Source organism: Castor canadensis, chromosome 18 (assembly GCF_047511655.1).
Source record: "Castor canadensis chromosome 18, mCasCan1.hap1v2, whole genome shotgun sequence".
Classification (NCBI taxonomy): Eukaryota; Metazoa; Chordata; class Mammalia; order Rodentia; family Castoridae; genus Castor; species Castor canadensis.
In genome coordinates, this window is record NC_133403.1 from 30,170,698 (window position 1) to 30,195,589 (window position 24,892).

At 34.6% G+C, this 24,892-nt stretch overlaps 1 protein-coding gene and 1 pseudogene across 10 annotated transcripts in view; one reads left to right on the forward strand and one right to left on the reverse strand.

Annotated features, from left to right (window-relative positions):
* LOC109676735 (doublecortin domain-containing protein 1-like) overlaps positions 1 to 24,892 on the reverse strand; it is a 1,027,711-nt pseudogene that overhangs the window by 215,349 nt on the left and 787,470 nt on the right.
* Positions 1 to 24,892, forward strand: part of LOC109677192 (dnaJ homolog subfamily C member 24-like) — a 929,921-nt gene that overhangs the window by 72,143 nt on the left and 832,886 nt on the right. The window contains exon 7 of one of the 10 annotated variants that reach the window (XM_074060648.1): positions 210 to 318. The exons of the other annotated variants lie outside the window; for them this stretch is intronic. The gene's annotated coding sequence lies outside the window, so the exon portion shown is untranslated. The remainder of the gene's footprint in view (positions 1 to 209; positions 319 to 24,892) is intronic. 10 annotated transcript variants of the gene reach the window in all.

Below are 24,892 nucleotides of genomic sequence, written 5' to 3' on the forward strand. Positions count from 1 at the left end.
AAGGTGCTGACCTCTGACTGGCAGAAATGACAGGCTAACAGGGAATAATTTATTCACAGCTCAAAAGCTGTTTCTATTTACACAAAGTATTTGTACTCATTTGCTGTATAAAATGAAGCTGTGGTTCAGTGTGCATTGGGCATGATAACCATTTCCAAAAGGGAAACATTTCTGTTTTCTCGTGATAAGAACAATTGTTTCCATTGCAGCAATGTGGATGAGTCTGGAGGAAATTTTCCTAAGTGATGTTAGCCAGCTGTAGAACAAATATAGCAGGATCTCCCTCTTGATGGAACCTCAATGTGGATCTCATAGAAGGTATGAAAGGTACAGTAGACACCAGAGGCTGGTGGGAATGTTGCAAGAGGAGGACAATAGGAACAAATTCTGGTGTTGAATGCACAATAGTGACACAAGTGTGTTTATGTCTCAAGACTCTTAAAAGAGACGATTTCCAAGGTGGTCACATATCAAAATTGGATGTGACTTTTTAACACCAGGAGAGCAAAGCATCTCAGTCAGAAAATCTTCAGGAGGATCTTCCAATGACTGATGCTAATAGCCAAAAATATTATGGGTGGGTGTACATGTTTCATTGGTTATTCATATATACATATGTGTGTGCAGGCATGTGTGTGTGTGTATACACGTGTATGTATACACATACACACCTATATGTGCATATATATTTTATCATATTGTTGTACTGTTGTGAAATTTAACAAAGTTCTTATAATATATTATAGTTGAATTCAACCTTTTCATCATTCTCCTTTACCCATTCCCCCATTCCTGTAATAATTTCTACAGGGCTCATTTTTTATTAGCTGTGTGAACTCATTTTTAAAGCATGTATGACTTGTACTGAGCGTTTGCATTGTGATATTTACATATGTGCTACTATGTCACTTAGTTAGACTCACTCCCTCCATCAATCTCCCCATTCTAAAACTGTTCCAAGAGGTTTCACTATTCAAATTTTATATACTTATACAAAGCAAATCAACCATAGTCACTGTCCTGCATCCTCTGTGTTTACCCTCTTCCCTCCCACAAGTACCCATCCCCAGACATGACCTGTTTATCCTTCTCATCCTTCATTTTTAAATTGTGTATTTAAGTCTATTTTATATACTTTGCATTTTACAGATGTATAATTATTTTGTGCTCAGTTTAACCCCCTCTTTTTGTCTATATAGATCTGCTCTGTTATTATACAACAGCTTGTGATGCATTTCTTTATTCCATCTTCATACACACATGCAATTTCTTTCAATATTATCACTCTCTATGAGTCCTTTTCTCCTCTACCACCTTCTCTTCCTTACTCTCCTTCTGCAGAGTTACTATTACTATCACAATATGTGTTTTTTCCTCCACATTTCTGCATGAATAATGTAATATATATGTATAAATTTACTTTTGAGGACTAGCTTCCACATATGAGGGAAAACACGTAATATTTGTTCTTCTGAGCCACATAAAGCATGAACATGAAAACAACATAATTTCATTCTTTATATTGCATTGTGTATATGTACCACACTTTTAAAATTGATTCATTGCTTGTATGGCATCAGGTTTGTTTCAATATATTGGATATTGTGAACAGTGCTGCAATAAACATATGTGTGCAAGTAGTTCTGTCTTCTGGCTAACATTCCCTTGGGTATATGCCTACAATTGTGATCAATATATCACATTTTTTAACTTCTTGAGGAAACTCCATAACACTTTATATAGAGGTTGCACTAATATTCATTCCCAGCAACCATGGAAAATGGTTCCTTTTTCACCACACCGTCACAAACTTATGTTATTGTTTCTGTTATTGATTACAACCATTTTGTTTGGGATGTGTTAAAATATTGCAAAATATAGTACAAAAGCTCATTTAGATGTGGAGCCTAAAATAGTCAACCTCACTAAAACAGAATAGAAGGGTAGTTGCAAGGGATGAGGCAGGGATGGGAGGATGTGGAGTATTTTTCATAGAATTTTAGGTTTATAAGATTAATGACTTCTGGAGATTTAGGGTACATCATGGTCAGTGCAGGAACAGTGATATTATGTGAAATTTGGTAAATGAATATATGTTAAGTTTCTTAAACCCTCTTACAGAAGAGAAAAAACTGGTAATATCTATAAGGTGATGAATATGTTCCCTAGTTTGATTGGGATTATTTAAAAATGTATCTTTATTCTAAACTCCAAGTTGTACACAATAATTACATATGTGTTTTATAAGTTAATTGCACATGAAAAATTGTATGTGGTTCTTAGGAGGCAGTCTTTCTAGGACTTGTGTGCAGGACACTATGGCTATGTGGGTAATTGACAGAAAAATGGGAATAACAACCCAAACATCAGAGAATCAGAGCATCAAAGAATTGACAGTAGAATAGGGATAATCCTGAATTACAAGCAATTCTGAAGGCAATTCAGGAGTTCTGTGAAAAGAGAATGTGAGCCTTCTGAAGAGGTTGAGGGAGAGAGGTGCTCTTGGCGATCCCAATGTCAAGTCTGTGTGAAACTGTGTTAGAGTGCAAAACTGAACCCTGGGTATTTACAGGAATGGTGAGATGACCCCACAAAGTGTGGGCTAACAGGACACATTTTGGGGACCTTGGGCAGTTTGTTGACAAAACCATCTCACGGCAAGTATCTTATACGAGAAGAGGGGAGAACCTATGTGAGAAATTTTGTGGGTGAGAATGAGACCAGTGTGTACTGAGAGTAAGAAAATCTCTGACAGAAATATGTTCAGTGCTCTTGGAGAATTTAAGAACTCATATTAGAACCTGTACATCTGTTAACAATAAATGAACAAATACAGGTCAGCTACTGAAATGTCTTTCTTTCATGGGAATGAGAAGAATCCTAAATCAGGTAATTGCATCTCTAACATTCCATTCCTTCTTAGCACAAACCAGCTGAGAAGGATCCCCTCAAATCCTTTCGTTGCTCAACTCTGCTCTGTAAACTTGGTCAAAAATAAGACCAAGAAGGCTTGTGGACAAAATTGGTCATGCCAGGAACACTGGCACACAACCTTTCCACAATTCCCATATATCATGACCTGTAAAAATTCTATATGAGGCACCTGTTTTCTTTGAAATATTTTTATGGAAGGACAAAGTGAGTCAAATATGACTGCAAGAAAAACATTAGTCATTAATATATTCATTTGACTGAAATGTCAGTTACTATTGAGAATCCAGAGCCAAGAATACTCTAGAGGGATATTAAATATGAAAACCTCGAGTTTGGTAGTTATGTGAGTTTCTATTGTGTGTAAGGAAAGAGAAAAGGATGTAGAGGAAATAGTCGTATGGAATCAAACCCTTATTTTTGTAGTTTCTTGTGTTTTCAGTGGTACAGTTGTAATATATAACACATTATGAATAATGAGTAGAAAAATTTAACTAAAAATGGTGCTACATATGAAGTAAAATCATAGTAGAGCTCTATTAGTATCATGCTACTGTGGAGTAGAGATCCTGAAGATTGCAGTTCAAGGCCAGCCAAGACAAAACATTCGTGAGCTCCTTTTACAAGAAATAAACCTAACATTGTGGTGAATACCTGTATTCCTGGTTCAATAGGAGAATGTAGGTAGGAGAATTATAGTCTAAGATCAGTCTTGGAGAAAAAGATGAGAACTTATTCAAAAGATAAAGCAAGAAAAAAAGAGCCACAGTCAGGATTCAAGACATAGAGTGTCAGCCTAGCAAGTGGAGACCTGAGTTCAAACAGCATGTCACAAAAAAGGTTTATGCTGCTTGTTTTCAGTCATATAGGGAACCAATATCTAAAAAAATTATTATGACTGATTGCAAAAGTGGGACTGTTGGAGTGGAATTAGCAGGATGGAGAGGGGAAAAGTACAGCATATTGGGGGATAATATAACAAAAGTATTATATATGTATATATATTGTATATAATATAGAAAGTATACATATATGTACACACATATATGTGTACTATTATATTTATACTATTGTATACTCTTACAGTGTATTTCTATATGTGTATACTTTGTGTATATGTGTATACGTATGTATATACACATATGTATACATGAAAATAGCATAATGATACCCTCAAATACTTTGAAAAATTAAAAGAGAACTAAGTGAAGAAAAGCAATATAGACAGGGTGATGCTGTCAAACTACATTATATGCATCTATATAAATTTAATGTAACCACTTCATACAACTAATTGATGCTAATAAAAATGAATATTCATTATAAAGGGCTCACTAGATGGTGCAGAGTACCTCCCATTCATCCATGTATTCAGGTAGAGTTGAAGTGTACATCAGCAATGCTGGTGGTCATGGTAACAGACATCCTGGTAAAAGACATTGTATCATGAAACGCATTTGTGCACGTTCCCTCAAAAAGGCTATCTGAGAGAGAACAAAGTGGTCCCTAAATGATTGTGCATCAAACATTGCTAAGAATGAGGTGGGTGATAAAGTGATCGTATAGCAGTGCCAAGCAACTGGTATTCAGTACTTGGGTAGATGTGGTCCTGTCATCATAGTAATAAGGTCTGAATTTGTTTTCTGCAAGTCTCCAGTGAAGAAATGATGGCCTATCCTGATGATACCATTGCCTTGAAATTCGTCCAAGTATCCAGATAGAGCTCAGTGTCCCTTAACGTGTACTTTGAGGATGGCAACTGGTAAGCATCAGGAAGAACAAGGCATTTTTTCATGTGCTGTTACAGGCTCCCTACAAGAGCATGCAAAACCCTGGAAAGATAATTCACAGAGGCTTCTTGATAACCAGGTAGGCCATGAAGGCATCATATTACAGCAGAGTAAAATATGTAGAGATGCTGTGTACAGAAAAGGCAGAATCAGAAAGTAGGAGTGCAGAACTGAAGATTGTACTACGTGTGAAGTCGTACACGTTTCCCTCCAGCACGCCGTTCCCCATCAATTTACAACGCATGGGAAAAATAACCAACCCTTTAAACAAGCCTACATTTGCTAATTTTTCATTTTCGTATTTCTGAAACAACATGGTGACCTACCTTCTGATGACATTATATCAAAATTCTCCACTCAAAATACAACATACCATTACTCATACTCCAACTACCACATTTAAAAACCAGAAAAAGTTGATGTTCTTGAGAGCCCTTAAATAGCCTGTCTAGTGGTACACAGATACAGTGACTCTGGAAGCAGAGACTAGAGGATTGGGAACTTGTGGATAACAAAGGGAAACTTAGAGAGACCCTATCTCAAAAGGAAAATTTTACACAGTGTGTTGGTGACATGCCTCTAGTAGTAGAGTTCTTGTCTAGAATGTGTAAGGCACTAGTTTCAATAATACATGCCATAGAAGGAAAAGAAAAATCCCTGAAGAGATGTACTCTACCAGAGGTTCCTATTACATCTAAAACAAAGAGGAAAGAAACCCCACTGACCAACAGCTCCCTCTATTCAAAACACACCTACTATTCCAAATTGTCAGACCACCTCATCAAGTCCTGGCCTTCTGAACCTTGCCCTCCATCTCCAGTATCATCCCATCTCACTTGCAGCATATCAGCCTCAATTCCATTATCTTTCCTTAGCAAAACTATTCCCTACTAAAACAACCCATAATAAAGCTTATACTATCCAAAACCAAACAAAACCTCTCCCTTAAAGGTAACAAATATTTATATAAAACAGCACAAATATGTGTTTCTTTTGTGATAACAGATGCATCTCAATATAAAGCCATGCTCAAATGATTCTAAAGAAACCAAAACGTTTTAAATGAATTCAAAGCTGCATATACCATATTTTTACTTGAGTATATTCCTAAAAAGAAACACAAAATATGGACAGTGATTCAAGCCTATGCTGATGATATTTGGGTCAAAAATGAAGAAATCAGTAAAAGCAGTTACTCATCTCAATACAGACCTATATTAAAATTAATCATTTAAAACTAAAACATTAAGCTTAATGTTATATTACTATCTGTGTAATTAAAAACATAAAACAATGAATACATAAGCTTCTTTATGATGAAAATTTTAAATTTTGGTCCAACTAAAATATAAAAATCTAACCTTGCTCTTAGACCAACTGGCAGAGACCCTACAAATATGCTAACATTAACGTTAATTAGTAGCAATGCATACCTTTAAAAATGTCCTTCATTAGTCAGTCAACACCAAATATAGATAAAAAAAATTACAAAGTATAATTTAAGAAAAAAGTTTTAAAAAAGGAAAGTTATAACAAAAGGGAAACCAAAATATTTATAAATAGGCCATGTTTAAAGGAGGCATAAAAGTAACTTCACAAAACCTGACTTTCTATATGTAGAGACTTGAGAGTAGACACCCTGTCTCACATGCTGTATAATAACAAATTTTAAAAATGGAATAAAGGCCTTAAACGTAAGATCTGAACATTGGAAAGTGCAACAGGTAAACATAAGAGAAAATATAAGATATAAGCATAAGTGATTATTTTCCAATCACAACTCTAGGTGCCCAAGAAATAAGAGTAAGAATTGGTATATATGATTGCATTAAATTAAAAAGTGTCTGCATATAAAAGGAAACAATTCCAAGAGTCAAGAGACAGCATAGTGAATGACACAGGATCATTTGGTTACTGTTTAATGAATAAAGGATTAAGATCCTCAATTTAGAAGGAACTCCAAACATTAAACACCAAAAGAACAGACAATCCAAATAAATAATTAAGCAAACATATTGAACAAACAATTGTCAGAAGAAGTACAAATGACTAATAAATATAGGAAGAGATGTTCAACATCTTTTGCTGTAAGAGAAAAACAAATGAAAACCATCCTGAGATTTGATTTCACCCTAGTCACAGTGGTGATCATAAAGAAAACAAAACCCAATATTGATGAGGATGTTGGGTAAAAAGGAATTCTCCTACACTGTATGTTGGAATGTAAAGTTGTGCAAGGGCTATTGCCATCTGTATGGCGATTCATCAAAAAAGCAGAAATGACCTAGTTAATACTACTCATGGGTATATTTCCAAAAGCTTGTAAATCAGTATACAAGTGGGACTTTCATTCCCACGTTTATTGCAGAAAAATTCACATTAATAAAGCAAGCTATACAGCAACCAATAAATGAATTTAGAATGTGGTATTCATATACAGTGTGGTATTATTCATCACAAAGAAGAATGAAATTATGGTTTTGCATGCAAATGAGTGGAAGTAGGGACTATCATGTTGAGAGAGATAAGCCAAATTTAAAAAGGCAAATATCACATTTGGAAAATATACCTAAAATGGTGATGGTGATGATGCTGCTGCTGATAAGTGTAGTGTTAGTAATGGACATGAATATAAAAGGGAGACTGGGGGATATCAACAGGAGGGATGGAAGCAGAAAGTAAGGGTACTTCAGAGTGATAATGTAAACTGATAAAAATAATGCATGATTTCTATTCAACTGGTTAAGCCCCCTCAAAAACAACACAAAAACAGTTCATAAATGAAATCGACAGACACCCGTAAAGGTATTATAAACAAAAACAACAGGGACTTTATAAACCTGATTATAAGCAAGGGGGTCACATACACCAAGGGGACTCCCTTTGCCATGAAAAAAGCCACCCTAAAAATATCCTCTTTCAAAATGAGGAAGGGTCATCTGCCTGAGAGATGGCAGACCTTAAAGACTAAAGATGTCCAAGGCTTCCCTGCATTGAGCCAAAAGGTCAAACTTCACTACCTTATTTAAAAAGCTCAGGTATTTCTCAGTGTAGCAAAATCATGGTAAAATTCATTTAAGTATTTGTACTTAATATTCTGCCTTAACTAATTTCTCTAAACTCCTTCTAGAAAGACTTTAGAAAGGGGTATCAAAAAAACCCTCAAAGATCAAATGTTTCGAATCTCTCCTAATGTATTGGTAAAGTTTTTTAATTTCTTACAAAAATTACTCATTTTAACAAAATGTCCAACTCCATTACTTTTTTTACTTATGATTTTTATTTTGTTGTTGTTTCTACACTGAGGTTTAGAACTCAGACAAGCATTCTATTCTTGAGCAACATTCTACCAACTCCATTATTGAAAAAAAACATTTTCACTATTTTAAGGACAATAAGACATCTAAATATCAGCCATTCTAAGTCATTCCTGTGAACACATTCAAACATCCAAGGTTTTCAAAACTATAAGTTCCCCAAAAGATCTTTCAAAAGTAAATCCTCAGGCCTAATATACAAACATATCTCATAGAACAGTACCAACTCAGCCTAATATTCTTCAGTTAAAAACTTCTTCCCATTACCCTCATGAAAAATAATACACTATTAAGCCCAAAGGTAAACGAGAACTAAAAATTTTAATAAGTACTTTAGGTATACTTGGATTGTTGGTGCCATGCCAGGTTCCTGTAACTCAATTTATTTTCAATGTTGTAAACAAGTAAAAATTTTAAATGGATAGAACATTAAAAACATCTGTGCCATTTCACCCACAGTCACAAATACCTGTAATATTTTGCTCAAATACCTATAGACAGCAGATAGTTTAATGTTCTGAAATTTAAAACATATTCATCTTCATGATTGTACATCCAAAGTGTCAAAGTTTGGTTATTTTAAATAAGCATCCCCAGACACTTTAAAAGCAATGCAGGGCACATAAATTATATTGCCTCAGTGGTTTACCACTGTTTGCATTTAATTAAATAGACAATGAATAAAAATTACAAACAGTAACTCTTCCCCAAACAGGCAGAATACAATATATAAATCTATTGCCACACAAAACATAAATTAAAATTAAAATAAGGAATGATAGTCTACAAGACACAAATAATCCAAAGACAACTAAGTATAAATGTACAAAATTACCTGTCAACAGCAGTGTCCTGCCTCCTATGCATGAAAAATCATTAGGTTCACAACAAATGCTAACTGGATTTCAAAACATTCCACTCACAACTAAGAAAGACCTTTAAGTGTCCACAATCAACTAAGATATAAATAATAACCATAAATACTTTTAAAATATTATAGACTTTAAAATGAATACATGTAATTCTTACTATGGGCCAATTTAAGTCAGAAGACTCCTGTATGTTAGAAACAAAAATTCACACATAATAAATTCAAAATGTTAAATAACAGACTGGGAAATTTCTCCCACTCATTATACTAGTACTGAGAACTATTAATAGGTATGCCAGCAAATAAATACGAAAGAATGTATATATCATAAATCTTACTGAAAAGCTCCTGAGAAATGTCTTAATTATGTGGCACCAATTATGGATCTGCTTGCGCTGAGGTTGCATAGCAAAAAGTACTGTCACACGCCTGTAGATGTAAAACTCTAGGTAAAGAACTTACAGAAACCTACGAACTTACCAGGAATTCATAAAAAATAAACAAGACCTATCTTTCACTGCTAAAATCAATTATTGTCTGTGTCCATCCTTAAAATTAAAAAAATACAGTATAACTTATAAAATCCCTTATCAACATTATTTAACAGGGCTTCAAAACCATAAAGCATGTGCTTTCTCTCCTAAATTAAAAACTGAAAATTACTAAACAAAACCTTGTTCACAATGAAATGCCCCCTTTTTTGCTGGCAGGGAGGCATTTGTGCCTTTATCAAAGTTGAATGCTGTGTTTATGTTCCCAATAAATGACTCCTCAGTCCTGAAGGATGTCTACAATGAGACAATGCTGTGTCTGGTTGTACATTCCACCTCATGATTTTCTGTGGAATCCTGCTTAAAAATAGTAAGGATACTACAGATTTTGTATAAGAACTTGTCTGCTACACTGTCAATGTTTTTTGTGGTATTCTGTGGTTTTGCAGTTTACATTCCTCTTCAATCTCTCCCATAACTACCTTTCCAATACAAATCACATCGTACTCCTAGTACCATCCCTTCCTGACATTCCACAGATGAACCTTCCACGTCACCTCTCAGCCAGGTAGGGAGAGATTGTCAGTCCATGGTTAGGCAATATTGATGCCCTCATGAAATTAATGAGTGTGCAATGTGCCCCCCCCCCAAAATAACATGTGCCTAATGCAACAATCCCTCTGAGAACAAATATGCAAATAAAAGTTAGCATATATAGGCACCAGGTCCCAAGACCCACTGATTCGTTATCTTTCCCTAGACATAATGCCTTCATGTGCCTTATGTGCTCTAGTTGTTATGTTGCCTAACACAAAATAACTACTCTAACATAGGTTTAAAATAAATTCCCTAACCTACATTAGATCATGTAAAGAGGCCTTGGTGGACGAAGTACTCCTTGTGTTTGGAACACCCCAATCCACTCCACTGGAATATGTGGACCTTTTTCCTTTACAGCTCATCACATTCCTTCCTTACCTAATAGAATATTTGCCTCACTTTTACCTCATAACATTCTTTTTGTGACACATGCAAGAACAACAAAATTCAAGGAAAATAAGGAAGAGTTTTAAATCTATTGAAAACCTTCTTCTCAACCCACTCCACTGTCAATACAAAATTCCATCTGAAATTCAATATCAGGTAGGTGAGAGGGGGGCCTAAACGGGTATTGCCACGTTTTAATGAAGCTATCCTTTAGAGACTTGGCTAGTGTAGATTCATGAGATGATGCCACAGTCAGGACTTAGAAGTCTTCACAGTTTCACATTATTTAATAAATCATCAAGAGGCAGTTATATTTCAAAACATCTTGCATGCGTACTTTTCAAACCATAAAAGCTATCTAATATTGGAAAAGGCCAAATTTTATTTGCTGATAAATGAGGTGACATTAAATCTCTACCACTACAAGTGTTATTGTCACATAGTTAGAGCCAAAACTACAGATCTATGAGATTTTCTTTGTTTGACATTGAAAGTGGAATTTCAGGTACACTTTTGATGACTGTTTTGTGAATAGTCATCAAAATATACATGAACATTTGTCATGTATTTGGTGAAAACATGAATACCTTTCTGACACTTCTACCATGAGTTTGATAATTTGTGTGACCTTGCTCACAAGTAGTGTACAGTTACTTCTCACAGGGATAGTGACAAAAGCAGGCATAAAGGTGATAACCATTGTGCCCATCACTTAGACAGTTACTATGGAATTCATACAGGTATCCTCTCCAAACACTAAGAACTTCCTTATAAGCATGTAAACCTGGACCTCTGCATGTATCCAAGTAGCATAGAGGATTCCTGATTGATACCAAGACATCAGGAATTTTCATATGTACAAGTAGAATGAGTGAAGTAGCAAATAGGTGTTTCAGGATGTATTTCTCATAAACAGATCAAGACCCAGAGTGACACAGAGAGATCTTTAATAGCTAAATTTCTCCTATGTATATATAAGTGCTCATGTAATCATAAATCACAGTATTACACATATTACCTTCACCTTCCTTCTTCAATGATGAGTGTGTCATTAATCTGTCTTTTCAACATGCATTTGTTGCAGGTGCTGAGGTAAGAAACTACGGAATCCTTAACAGTTTTTGTACATGTGTTTGTAGTTTTTCTAGAGCAAGATAATTTATGTCGTATACACCCAGGGATTTCTACCATACTACTTCATTGTCATTGCTGTTGACATTGCCAGTACAGAAGGAATATTAAGAATTTTCCATGTTTGCAGTCCAGAAATAGTGCAGTATCTTGAAATTCTGTTATCTCTGATGTAATTCATGAATACAGGTAGAGAGGCTAGGTCTCATGATAATGATCACAATCAAGGGAAGGGACAGGGGTCCTGGTAGAGCAACCTGTGTCATAAACACTGTTTTCTATGTTTTATTCATTGACATTCTTTTTACAAGAGCCCAGTGACCCTTAGAGGAATGCTAATGGAGCATAGCATATCATATAAGCAACAAATCACATATAAGACAGTGTAGTCCACCTGACTGTAAATATCCAGGTAATTGAAGAGGTTGTTGCTCTGGTGGTGATCTATTGGCGGGTTTAGTTGTTGTTGTTTAATTGCTTTGGGTTGATTTTTGTTTTTTGCTTCTGTTAATAAGGTCTCAGGCAGTATACAGGATTGAGATGATTAGTATACCCAATCATTAAGACCTTCGAATACCCAGATGCATGTCTGATTTCCAGTTCCATGCATTTTCCTGCAAATGACATAATTCCATTTTTATTTATGGGTAATATTCCATGGTTTGAATGTATATATGTATCTATAAAATTTCTTTATCCATTCATCAGTTGTTAAGCACCTCCACTGTTTCCACTGTTTGGCTATCATGAAGTGAGCTACAATAGACACAGATATGTAGGTATCTCTCTTGTATATTTATTTATACTCCTTTGGATATGTCCCAAAGAGTGGTGTGGCAGGGTCATAAGTTAAGTCTATTTTAGTTTTTTGTGGAACTACCATACTGATATCCATAGTGGTTGTATTAGTTTACATTCCTAATGAATGAGGGTTTCATTCTCCCTGCCCCCCACATCCTCACCAGCATTTTTTGTTATTTTTTTGATGATTGCCAATCTGATTGGGGTGAAATGGACTCTTAGTGCTGCTTTGATTTGCATTTCCTTTATGGTGAAGGATGTTGAACATTTCTTTGTGTATGTATTGGACATTTTTATTTCTTCTTCTGAGAACTGTCTTTTCAATTCATTTGCCCATTTATTAATTGGATTATCTGTGGTTTTCTGCTCTCTTTTTTGAGTTCTTTGTATATTCTGGATGCTAGTCACTTCTGGCAAAGATTTTCTCATTCTGTGGGTTGCCTCTTGATTATTTTGATGCACCGAAACTTTTTAATTGAATGCCATCCTATTTGTCATTTCTTGCTCTTATTTTCTGGGCAATTGGAGTCGCAGTGAGAAAGTAATTACTTATGCCTATATCTTCTGGAATTTTCCCTATAGTAGTTTCAACGTTTCAAGTCTTACATTAAGATCTTTGATCCATTTGGACTTGATTTTTGTATAGGGTGAGAGATAGGGTTTAGTTTCAGTCCTCTGCATGTAGATAACCAGTTTTCCCAGCACCATTTTTTTTTATTATTATTCATATGTGCATACAATGCTTGGGTCATTTCTCCCCCCTGCCCCCACCCCCTCCCTTACCACCCACTCCGCCCCCTCCCTCTCCCCCCACCCCCTATTTTGCCCTTATCTCTAATTTTGTTGAAGAGAGAGTATAATCCCAGCACCATTTTTGAAGAGGATATCTTTTCTTCAGTGTGTGCCTTTGGCTCATGCTTATATTTTTCTTACATGGCCTCTCATTGTGAGAGATATGAAGCAAATAAGTCCAAGTTTGTCAGTAACATCCTTTGTTCAAACCAGTCCTACTCATTTTCACTTCCCTGAATTGGGTGTATAACACTGAAAATCATACAGTTGCTTGATGTGTATAAGGTGGAAATTAAAGTGGTCCTTCAGAGAGGGACAGCAAATATTTTGTATAATAATGGAATATACTATACTGTCCCTTACCTAAAATCTGTATTAGTTAAATATTGCTGTGTAGCAAATTACCCCAACATTGGGCAGCTTAAAGCAGCAAACATGGCTGCAAACATGTACTATTGTTCAATTTTTGTGGATCAGGAATACAACCATGGCTTAGCTGTGCCCTCTGATTCTGAGTCTCTCACAGGCTTCAACTGAAGTGTTAGCCTGCAGAGTTTAAAAATATTATATAAGTCCCATTTTATTTATTTTGCCTACTAATATCAACTTTTCCTAATGTCTTTGATTTCATCTGTACCGTGTGCTATAAAAGTTGATTGCAGAGTATTTCTGTTTTGGATAGAGCACATATCTCTTTTTAAAAAGAGAGATTTTTGTCTTACAGAGTACTTTTGGAAAATTTCCAAAAATCTCCTAGTATCTACCATGGTGCCAGGTACTAGACACACACACACACACACACACACACACACACACACACACAAACACACATGAAAAGCATATTAAGCAATTATTAAGCTTGGAATTTGTGTTATGGTGACTAAAATGATAATACTTTTAAATGAATGAATTAATTAATATTCCAAAAATTTCTTCTTTGAATTAAATTTGCAATGAATTACTCACTGTTGACTACTTTTTAGTAGTAGTTCTCACCTACCACTCTGAGCAGATTTCCTGTATTCCATGGAGTTTTAAAAGCTATGAGTCATATTCATGCATAGATCAGTATAAACACAAATGATCATGACTTTCTCTTTCAATATCTGCTTCAGAATGGTGCTGTTCATTGATTTACTTTTGATTTCAGCATTGGAAAGATATTTGGTGATCACAATAATTTCACTTTGCTCACAAAATTCCTCTTTTTGTCTTTAGAAAGTGTCTATCCAGTCTCTATTTCTAACAATTTTAATTTTTAAAAAAATGTTTTATAACTAACTGAAATCCTCAGATTAATTCCTAGTCTCTGACTGCCCTTAAAATATTTGAATATTAATCATTTAAATTTTTCTCTGGTTAAATATCATTAGTCTTCAACTACTTATGTGGCCCCTCACTATCCTTGTAACTCTTTGTAAGGCCCAAAATTGCACACAATTTTCCAGGCCAATCAATGTGAGCAAAGTGGCTCTGCCTCATTATGTAACCTACAATTGCATTATCATTCCTCTTAGATGCACCGTACTGTTGACTTACACATATTGAACCTGCAGTCAGCTAAAGTCTCTTAAGATTTTGCCCCACAGCTTTCTTTCAAGCTACTTTTACACTCTCCTGTACTTTTACTGCTGGGCTTTTAGATGTGAGAACTTTGTACAATGATTCCTACTAAATTTCTACTTTTAAAGTTTTTATTTAGTAGTTTAGCTTGTTAAGAGCTTTTAGATATTTATCTGTCAACCAAGGATTAGTAGTTTCTCCCATTGTTGTTAATCAGTTATATAAATTTGGTACAAATATCAAATTTACCCTGATGAAAATGCTGCCTGACAGTGATTAGGGACAGAGATCTTTAGCATGCTAATAGAATCCTAGCTTCAGATTGTATTAATCCTCCATTCATATAGTTGTTCATTTAATTAGAATTACAAGCTTACTTTTCTCCAATTTAGACAAAATCTTTTAATTGTATCATTCTATTTTAGAAAGTGGTTTGGTCTTTCATAACTTGTATACTGAAGAGCCTTCATGACTTGGTCCCTCCCTACCCAGCTTCTCTATTTTTTACTCAGTATTTCTAGCCCCTTCCTCTCTACATTCGAGTTTCTATTCCTTAAACATGTTCCCTCTTTCACTTTCCACTGCCGATCATGCAGTGTTTCCTCTGCTTGGATTCTCTGCCACCCTATCTTTCTGCAAGTTGTTGGCTTCTCATCACTGTGTCTTAGTTTATTTTTAATTTTTACTTTAAATTTATTTTGGTTTTTGGTGGTACTGGAGGTTGGACCTCACGTTGCTAGGCAAGCTCTTGAGCCACAATCCCAGTTCTTTTTTGTTTTAGTTTATTTTTCAGATAGGGTCTCACATTTTTGCTTGGGTTGGCCTAAGATCAAGGTCCTCCTATTTTCCCCCTCACCAGGAGCTTGGATTACAGGTGTAAACTGCCACAGCCAAGTGTACACCACTATACCCAGCTTAGTTTTTTTTTTTTTTTTTTTTGAGATATTGTCTTTTTCTTTTTTTTCTGGCTAGCCTCAGACTGCAATCTTCCTATCTCTACTCCCCATGCACTACCATGCCTGACCCTCAAACACAATGCTTCTCATCCCTACTGAGGTCAGGTGAGGTACCAAAGACTGGCTAGGTCTTAGTTTCAATATTACTACTTCTGAGAGATTTATCTGACATTCTCTTGTTCCTATTCTTGTTCCAGTATCTTGCTTAAAAACAGTAAATGGTACTGTCTTCAGTCTATTGGGACCTGCTTCTCATTGAAAGAAATAATGGTTATATGCTGGTGTTGGAAATTTCAAGCTCTGGGTAGTAGATTTCCCCAAGAATCTCCCTCTCTATTCATTAAATATTCATTTAATCATTGCTTTTTTTTGCTCCCTAAGTCTTCACAAACCACTTTATAATTTGTTCTAGAACTTTTCAGGGAAGTAGATGAGGCTTTATAGACTAGATTTCCTTATAATTAAGCATATTTGCTACTCTTTAATTCTTAAGTCCTTTTCCGAATTATCTTCATTTCTCAGATTTTATGAATATAAAAATATGTCTTGCTGAAGGTGGCACCAGTGCAAGCAATAATTATTAGTCCTTATGTCTAGAACATTAACTGTTGTACACAAAGGTAGCTAATTAAGAGCTACTCTGGATTAGAAAAAAGTAGCTCAGGCCAAGTCTACAGACTTTGGAACTATATGCTCTGTGACTTTCCTTTGGCCTTAAGGTTCCTTAGAAATGGTCCTCAGTGGCTTCCACTGGTTTCTAGGCAACAGACTTGTGCTGCCCTTGTTGCTTAGTCAAAAACAGAATGTCCTAAGTAATTACTGATTGATATTTACTATTGATCTACAGAAAATATTAGTATTTTTAAAAAAACCTTTTGGTGACAGTTGGAGCCCTTCCATTATAATTGGATCACTGTCATCTTCTATTAAACAGGAGAATTCATAATTGTATGACATGAACACTCACAGAGCTGTCTAATGTACTCATAGATGCTTTTGTTTCTGTCAGAAATTCCCTTTAATCTTTAAAACTTAGACTTTTTTATCTTTGTGAGGATATGATCATCACTCCTAGGTTTTGTTGGGATAAACTTGTGTCATTATTTCATACAATTTTAAACCAAATCTGTGCTCTCTCTTCCTTCTCATGGAGTGTATCTTTCTGTGTTTAGGTTTTCAGGTCTCTTATTTGTTATTAGTCTTTGAACTTGAACACCAAAAATATTACTCTGACTTTAATGACTCCGCCACGATCCCAGAAGTTCATTATAAAATATATTGTAGTAAATATAATTGTATGGGGACAAATAGCTTAACTCTTGCTATCTATTATAAAATAATTTCTTACAAAGCTGTCCATTTAAAAGAGTAGGACTCAGAAAAGGTTGATTTTCTTTCTCTTAAGAGTTTTTGGAAGAGAAAAAGAAAATTAGACAAAAATATGTAAAATGTTTATTATAGAAGATTCTATTATTGTGAAACAAACATTGAGAAAACAATCTCAAAAGGAGCCCTCCATTGTAATTGATGAAACTATTAAGACATTTAGCCTGCCACATTTCAAGTATCTGTCACATTTCAAATATCTATCATTCATGACATATATATGTTACATCCTAAATAAAATTTTTAAATGTAAGTGATGTATTGACTTATCGTTTGCATTTAAGGGGACACAACTGCTTTAGTAACATTAGCTGATGCATAGATCTCTCTGAATTAGGTATGTTTATTGCAGTTATTATTGGTTTTCCTGCTTTTTAACACTTAAAAGAAAAACAAAAAAGATTAGCTACATTTTTGAGATTTGTTTTAGTGACACTGAGCAATTTAACAGTAGGATTTTGAGTCTTTTATAATTAGCTTGCACTAGAATGTCATTTACATATGTAAGTGCTTTGTATACTTAATTTTTGTTCCTAAGTTTTACTGTATTTTCTATTGAATCATTTCTTATTAGTTCAAAAGTTAATCTGTGCCTCATTTAAAATTTAGGTTAATTTTTTGGGATACTAATATAAATAACCAAAAATAATCTAAAATAATAAAAGTGTTAGTTATGAGAGCAAGCAAGTGTACAATGGTATTTCTAAAGGCCCTTACTTCTAATTTTTGTTAAATTTATCTGTTGAATTTCATGTTTTATATTTTCTAAAATTTCTAGCAAAGTACTTTGAATTTCTGAATAGAGCTTTAAAGTTTATAAAAGTATGTCATATATATTCAATTTTTGTGTGTTGGTATAGACCACTGTCACATAAAAATAGATTCAGATATAGTTAGTTCTCAGTATTTCTCTGAGCAATCTTAAGTTTCACACATACCAGTCCAGTTAAGCTATTTTAACTCATTACTAAATATCAGATATTTTGGATGGTCAAGAAATTGTGTTCACAAAATGCTTATATTTTCAAAGACACACACAATATTATTTTTGTTGAGGGGAAAGGCAAGATTCAGACAATAGAATCCCAGCTTATTTTACTTGTATAAATCAAGTCATTTAAATAAATGAATTGTGTATGCTGACCTGTTCTACCAATGTGCTACTGGGGGTGTATGAAAAAAAGATGTGCATGGTGGTGGAAGTAGAAAGAGGCATAAAGCGTATTGGAAAAGTACCAAATGTCCCCTGCAAATGGGCCCTATTCAGAATCAGTAAGCGTATGATGAGTGAAGTGGTTTTGAATATTGCCTTTAGATTCCATGCTGTTACAAGGCCAGCCCTGAACATGGCAACTCTTATTTCCACACACAGTACCTCTTCACTCTCAATTTAACCCCAAAATCTGATGAACCCATTACTCCATACTTGATTTCATGGAACAAGGAGTAGATATAGTTACAAATGATCAATCACAAGCCGTGAACCAAAGCAGCAAGGCATTAACAATTCACACCATTTCGGTCCACTTGCTCAAGCAGAAGATGTGCCAGCATATTTAATGCACAGCTACTTCGTTCGGTTTAAGAAAAGACATGACTCAGGCTGCATTTTCAAAACAGAGGGGACTTTTCTAAGATTTTATACTTTCTATGCCCCAATGTCAATGTTCATCCACATTTCAACAATTAAAATAACCAGGTGTCCTGTAAAGGTCATAAAGTCCAAATTAAATTTTACTCAGGTAAAAAACAATATGACCTGAGAAATTCTTTTCTCCAGTGCGTCTCTGTTCTATTTGATCCTATCATACAAATCAATGTCTCTTTCAGCAGTATGATAACACTGTAGACCCCACAGGCAATATACCGTCAGTTTAATAGGATCACTGAAAAGCTAAAGCAACTGTGAAAGATTGCTCTAAGTATAGCAATCGTGTGCTTGTCATTTTGTTCAGTGGAGGAAATATCCAAATTTGGGTAGGCATCAGTATTTAAGAAAATGACTGCTAAATCTTTTCTCATAAGTACCTTAGGGACAATAAGATTTGACATACAGCATGTAAACAAAAGTACACAGCAGCTGTTAGTTTTGTTTTGTTTGAATAAAAATACACAGATATAAATCAAGCAACATAGAAGATAGGATGCTCTCCATCATTCAACCTTTCAGAAGACCATGCTTTACAGTAGTGTCTCCTAGTTGTTCTGGGACCAGGAGCTTTCTAATGTTACCTAAAGGGGATAAGGAACATTAAAACACACACATACCTTGGCACTGGCTCAGACTCCCTGTAGGCATACTTCCTGAACTGGGAAGCAGTCTCTTAGTATCTTTTAAGAACACACTTTGTATTGTCCAAAAAAGACATTTTAGGTCAACTTCATTTTAAAAAATAAATTCCACCTAATTGGGGGGAAATTTCCAATGTCTTAATGTATTTCTAAACAACATCCTGCTAACAATGAGTAGTTTTTGAGGCTGAAGTCAACAGCTTGCCATCGCAGAGCATATAGAGGTTTTTTTTTATAGGTAACTGCTCTGGGCTGTACTTTTCTTTCATAGTCTCATGTACTCTGACTGAAATGTGAAAATTAGAGTATTATGTAAATTATAATTCTGGATTTTTAATTGGCATGAATTTTAATTTGAAATTGAGAGCAGGTCATTAAAGCCTTTGATTAATTCTTGTGCTTTTTGAAAATACATGAATAAAAAATCCTGATTATTTTTTGGTTTCATACTACATTCAAATGAAGTAGTCAAAGTACCTCTTTCAATGTAAGATGTTACTTTAGGAGAGGGAGATGTATAGTCCTAACTATTAGATCTTGATAGAACATTCCAGTCTCATTGATAAGTTCCATTAGCTTTGGGGTTTCTCTCTAGAGGGGTTTTTGGCTCTGCAACCATCATGTATCCAAATGTTGGAACTTTTTATTAGTGATGAAATGGTTTTAACATAAGATCTTTTTGAAGGCTGAGCTGTTTATTTTGGTATTTAGCATTTGAATTCATTGCATTTGATGTCCTTGGAGGGAATTACCCTTATTTAAATAGTTATTTTGATCTCAATCTAGTATTATTGCTCTGTTATTTAAATTTTATTCTGTGTTTTTTTCCTATAGAAGTATGATTTATAACAGGGCAGCATAAAAGGGTTTCCAAGGACTTTTAAGAATACCCATCTCTAGTTTTCTGGCTAGTTCATGCTTTATTATTAAGCTCATGTGGTTTTTTTTGGGGTTTTTTTCCTGTTTGTTTTGTTTATTTATTTTACCTTCTAAATCTTAAAAATATTATAAGGAACATTAAAGTAAAATAATTTTACATACCCTAAATGTGCTTGAGGGCCTGTGGAGTGGCTCAGTGGTAGAGTGCCTGCCTAGCAAGTGTGAGGCCCTGAGTATCAGTACCACCAAAAGAAAGAAAGAAAGAAAGAAAGAAAACCTAAATGTGCCTGAAATTCTTGTATAGTCATGTTCATTTATCAAATTTTGATAAAAATGTTATTGTTATAGAAAGTTACAGGTTCTGAGTAATTTTGTATACTTATACTCATGATCTTAAAACTTACCTAAAAGGCTGTCCACACTATATATGAAGTACTTTTTTTATCCATTAGATGGTTATTGAGCATTATTTTTTCCAAATTAAAAGACACCTTGACCTGATATACTAATTAGCCTGATTTGATCATTCCACGATGTATACATCACATTATATCCCATAAACATATCTAATTTTTTAAAGTAAAAATGAAATAAAAGTAAGAACAACAATTAAGAGAAACCCATCATGATCTCCAAAGGATTTAGTGAAGGAAGGAAGTGGGAAGGGAGAAGATAAGGATGGATATAAATGAATAAGGGAAAAATAAAAATATAAAAATGCTATAAGAAGCCTCTAGGAGGGAGTAATTAATTCTGAATAAATAACATGATATTTTATCAGAAGAGGTACATTTGAATCTACCCTTGAAGGACATGAATATATTAACAGATTAAAAAAAAGTACAAAGAAATGCAAAGGAAGTGGAACAGCATGAGTGAGAAAGATATCAGTTGCTAGTTGTGTAGTTAATATACTTGCTACTTTTGCTCATTTGATCTATTTACCCATGATGCTCAGTATTAGCTCTATCCAATGAAATTACTATTTTTGGCCACATGCTCTATTTCCCAACATCCACAGTCTTAGTTGTAAAACCATTAAAATTATTAGATTAATTTTAAATCTCTCTAAATTCATAAACCAAGTTTAAACAAAATGGATAAAAAAGGATTGGTAGAGTGGCTCAACCAGTAGAGTGCCTGCCTAGCAAGCATGAGGCCCTGAGTTCAAACCCCAGTACCGCCAAATAAATGAATAAATTAAAAGGAAGTCCTGTTTTTTAAAAAATGGATAAAAAACAACTACTGACATAACATTTCATTTTTCTAGTGGTAGAAATGATCCCAGTGGAATAATCCCATTTGCCTGATGCATGCATATTTGAGGGAAGATTACCTTTTGGGGGGCAGTACTGGAGATTGAACTCCCTTTCAGAACTTCTCTCTTGCTAGGAAGGCACTTTACAGCTTGAGCTACACCTCCACCCCTTTTTGCTTTGGTTATTTTTGAGACAGGGTCTCACTTTTTGCCCAGGCTAGCCTGGACCACGAGCCTCCTATTTATGCTTCCTGCTATCACTGGGATGAAGGTTCGTAACTCTTCACTCAGCTTTTTTCCATTGAAAAGGGGTCTCACAAACTTTTTTGCCTGGAATCATGATCCTCCTGATCTTACCCTCTTAAGTAACTATGATTACAGGCATGAACCACCAGCACCTGGCTTAAAGAAACATAGTCTAACCTTCTTGAGTGAGGAAATATTTCTGAGTAGCAGCTTGAAGAGAGAGAAGCTCATGATTGGAAGGACACAGAAATAACATCCTGGGGCTCACTCCATGGGAAAGGCATTTCTTCCCATTGGTTAGCTTATCTACCTTAGGTTTTGCTAGCTCATAGTAGCATGTGAGTTTGTGCTTTTTTTTTTCAAGGCCGAAGTATGTCTATTGACCTTTCCACATCATTGCCCTAATTTCTTGCATATATTTATATAACAGTGTTTCATAGAATGAAGTTTTGCTTCAGAAAAGGATAACTACATAATAGAGGAAAGCCATTGGCTAAGAACTCTTATGAGCTCTTCTTTGGTATAGAATGTTATGAATACCCAGTAAAACTAAGACAAACAAATAAACTCATATCCTTGTTAAAATCTATGGCTAGGGTTGAAAAGTCAAGTGACTTAGAAAAAAATCCTCAATTATTCACTTATATTTTAAAACTACATCTTAGACCAAGGCTCCTTTTTTTAAATGAAGAGTTCTTTAATTCCAACTGCTTAATGTATTTTATTTTCTCAATATAACACATTAGGCAGATTTATACTTCCTTTCCAAGTATTTAGGCATATCATTTTCTTATGTTTTCTGTACCTTCCTACTTAGTGGAAACATTGTTTGTTCCTGGAGTGTGCTTTGTCTTCCTTTTCAAGAAGATCATCAAAGTTACTAGTTTGCAGCTTCCAAAAAAGAAAGAGCTTCTAATCCCTAGTTCAGAGGCTAACCTTTATTAGTGCTTGTGGTTATAATGAGGACCCTGCTTCCAGCAGGGAGATTCTGGAATACCGAACAGATTATTCAACAAGTTCAGAGCAGATTCTGAAGTCCCTTATAAAACCTGCTTGTGAATACTGCTTTCTTTGCGTTTACTGTTTCTGGTTTCCATAGTGTTCCTAATTACATAAATCATGTGGAGCATGGGAGCTAGTTTCCATCCAGTATCAATTCTGACACTGCTTACATTGTGGCACAATTTTAATTTTTCTCCAAGTTGTACATTTTTTCTTAAATTCTTACGGAGAAAACAAACTCTGGAAAAATTAGAGCTTGTGTTAGAAAATCTAGTACTTTTTTTTGGCATCTGTCAGGTTGACATAAAGAATCAAAAGTTATTTTGTGACAAGCATAGATGAAAAGAGTGGTGGATTTGATAAAAATTTCTCAGGTTTAAATTTAAGATCAAAATGTAAATCTTTTATCAACTATTTCACAATTTATTTGACTTTATTTCAATTTAACACCTATGTAGGTAGTGCTTTTTAATGTTCAAAAGTATACTAGGGTAAATGAGTGTACCAATTAAAGGTGTATAAATTAAAATCGAATACATGGCAAAAGATGAAAGTTGTGGAAGTAAACTAAAAGTGCTGATGATTCTTAAACTTTCTTTAGGAAAAACTATAATCAAAGTTGATTTGTTTTATACATTTTTTGAAAGTTTAAAGAGTTATAATTCTGAAAATAACTTACTCTTTCAGATTTTATTTCATAGTATATGTGATCTTGTATTTTTTAAAAGCTTGAGGCACCTGCTATGATAAACTTTATAGAGAAAAGCATTTTCTCCAAGAGCATGAAAATAGGATTGATAGGTGAATTTCAGGAATTTGCTTCTCAAACTGGATGAGTAAATTTTATGCATGCATCCAAAAAGATATCTAAATAATCATTGGGTCATAATTTCCTTTTAACTTTATTATAATAGTAGAAAATCTTAAAATTCTCTCTCCAACATTCTTCTAATTGCTGAATATATTAGACTTTAAGTTGTGCTTTGGTAGAGATTGTAGGACTTGGTGCCACAAAATGCATAACTTTTTTACTAAGAGCAGAATTCAGCAGAATACCAGGAGCAAAGGCCATTTGCATAACTCACCGCTCAGCCACTCAGCTGAACCTAATTGTAATTCAGTTTCCACATTGCTATGCAGGCTTCTCTGCATGAAATATGCAACATATAACACAACCAATGGCACAGACCTATTTTCTTTGGAGGCTATCTATTCGATTCCTTTTTTCAAGTCGAAACATGTACCAGAATAAGGTAGCCAAGATATGTAAATTTTTTCTCCAGTTAAAAAAAAAAAAAAGATATGTAACTATTTTGTATGTTTATATTTGAATCACACGTGTACATTTAAAGACCGAGTTTAAAAAGTGAAATAATTTCATCTTTCTGTGTTTTCCAAGTGTGCCTAAGATTTTATTTCTTGTTTTTTCATAGGAAAATTAAATCTTGAAAAATATTAGCTAGCTGTCATGTTGACTATTTTACACTAGAAAGACTTTATAAGCTAATCGTGTGAAAAAGTGTATAAACATGTCTGTCAAGTCCATATGGATGTTGCATTGCAAGCACACAAATAAATATCCTTTATTTGTTTACAAAGCTCGTGCTGAAATAGCATTCCTAAGTCCTTGACCAGTTTATATCCCAGGAACTTATAAACAAAAAGGTATGATAAAATGTCTACTTAAGATTCTCCCCCTTATTTTTAAACAGTCTTGCCACCCTGTTATATGGGTTATTTAAGGAATGGTTATGTAAGGACAAGCCTGGAATAGGATGGCTTATAAAGGTATGGATTATATTTTATGAATAATTTCCAGATGCGATGTTTTAGGTAGATAGATTCCTCTACAGGAAGCTATATACAGAAACAACACGGATCTTACAATTTTATCAGGACAATGCAAGTAGATTTCAGCAAGGTTGGTTCCAACTCATCTGTGATAAATGAGAAGATAAGGCAATCAGTGCACACCATGACACTCTGTGCAGCTAGTTAGACACACTTCAGAACTATTCAGGTGTGCTCACAAAGCTTATGAGTCTTGCATGGGGGGGGTGTCTCAATATAAATACATCCTTCATGGTGGCCACTAGTAATACAGGAATTGCCTCTCTAAGACTTAATCCAGGTCAGATATAAATAATAGATGTTAAGAGTTAGCTCTGATATTGGTGCTGTGTTCCAGGCAGTGTATTT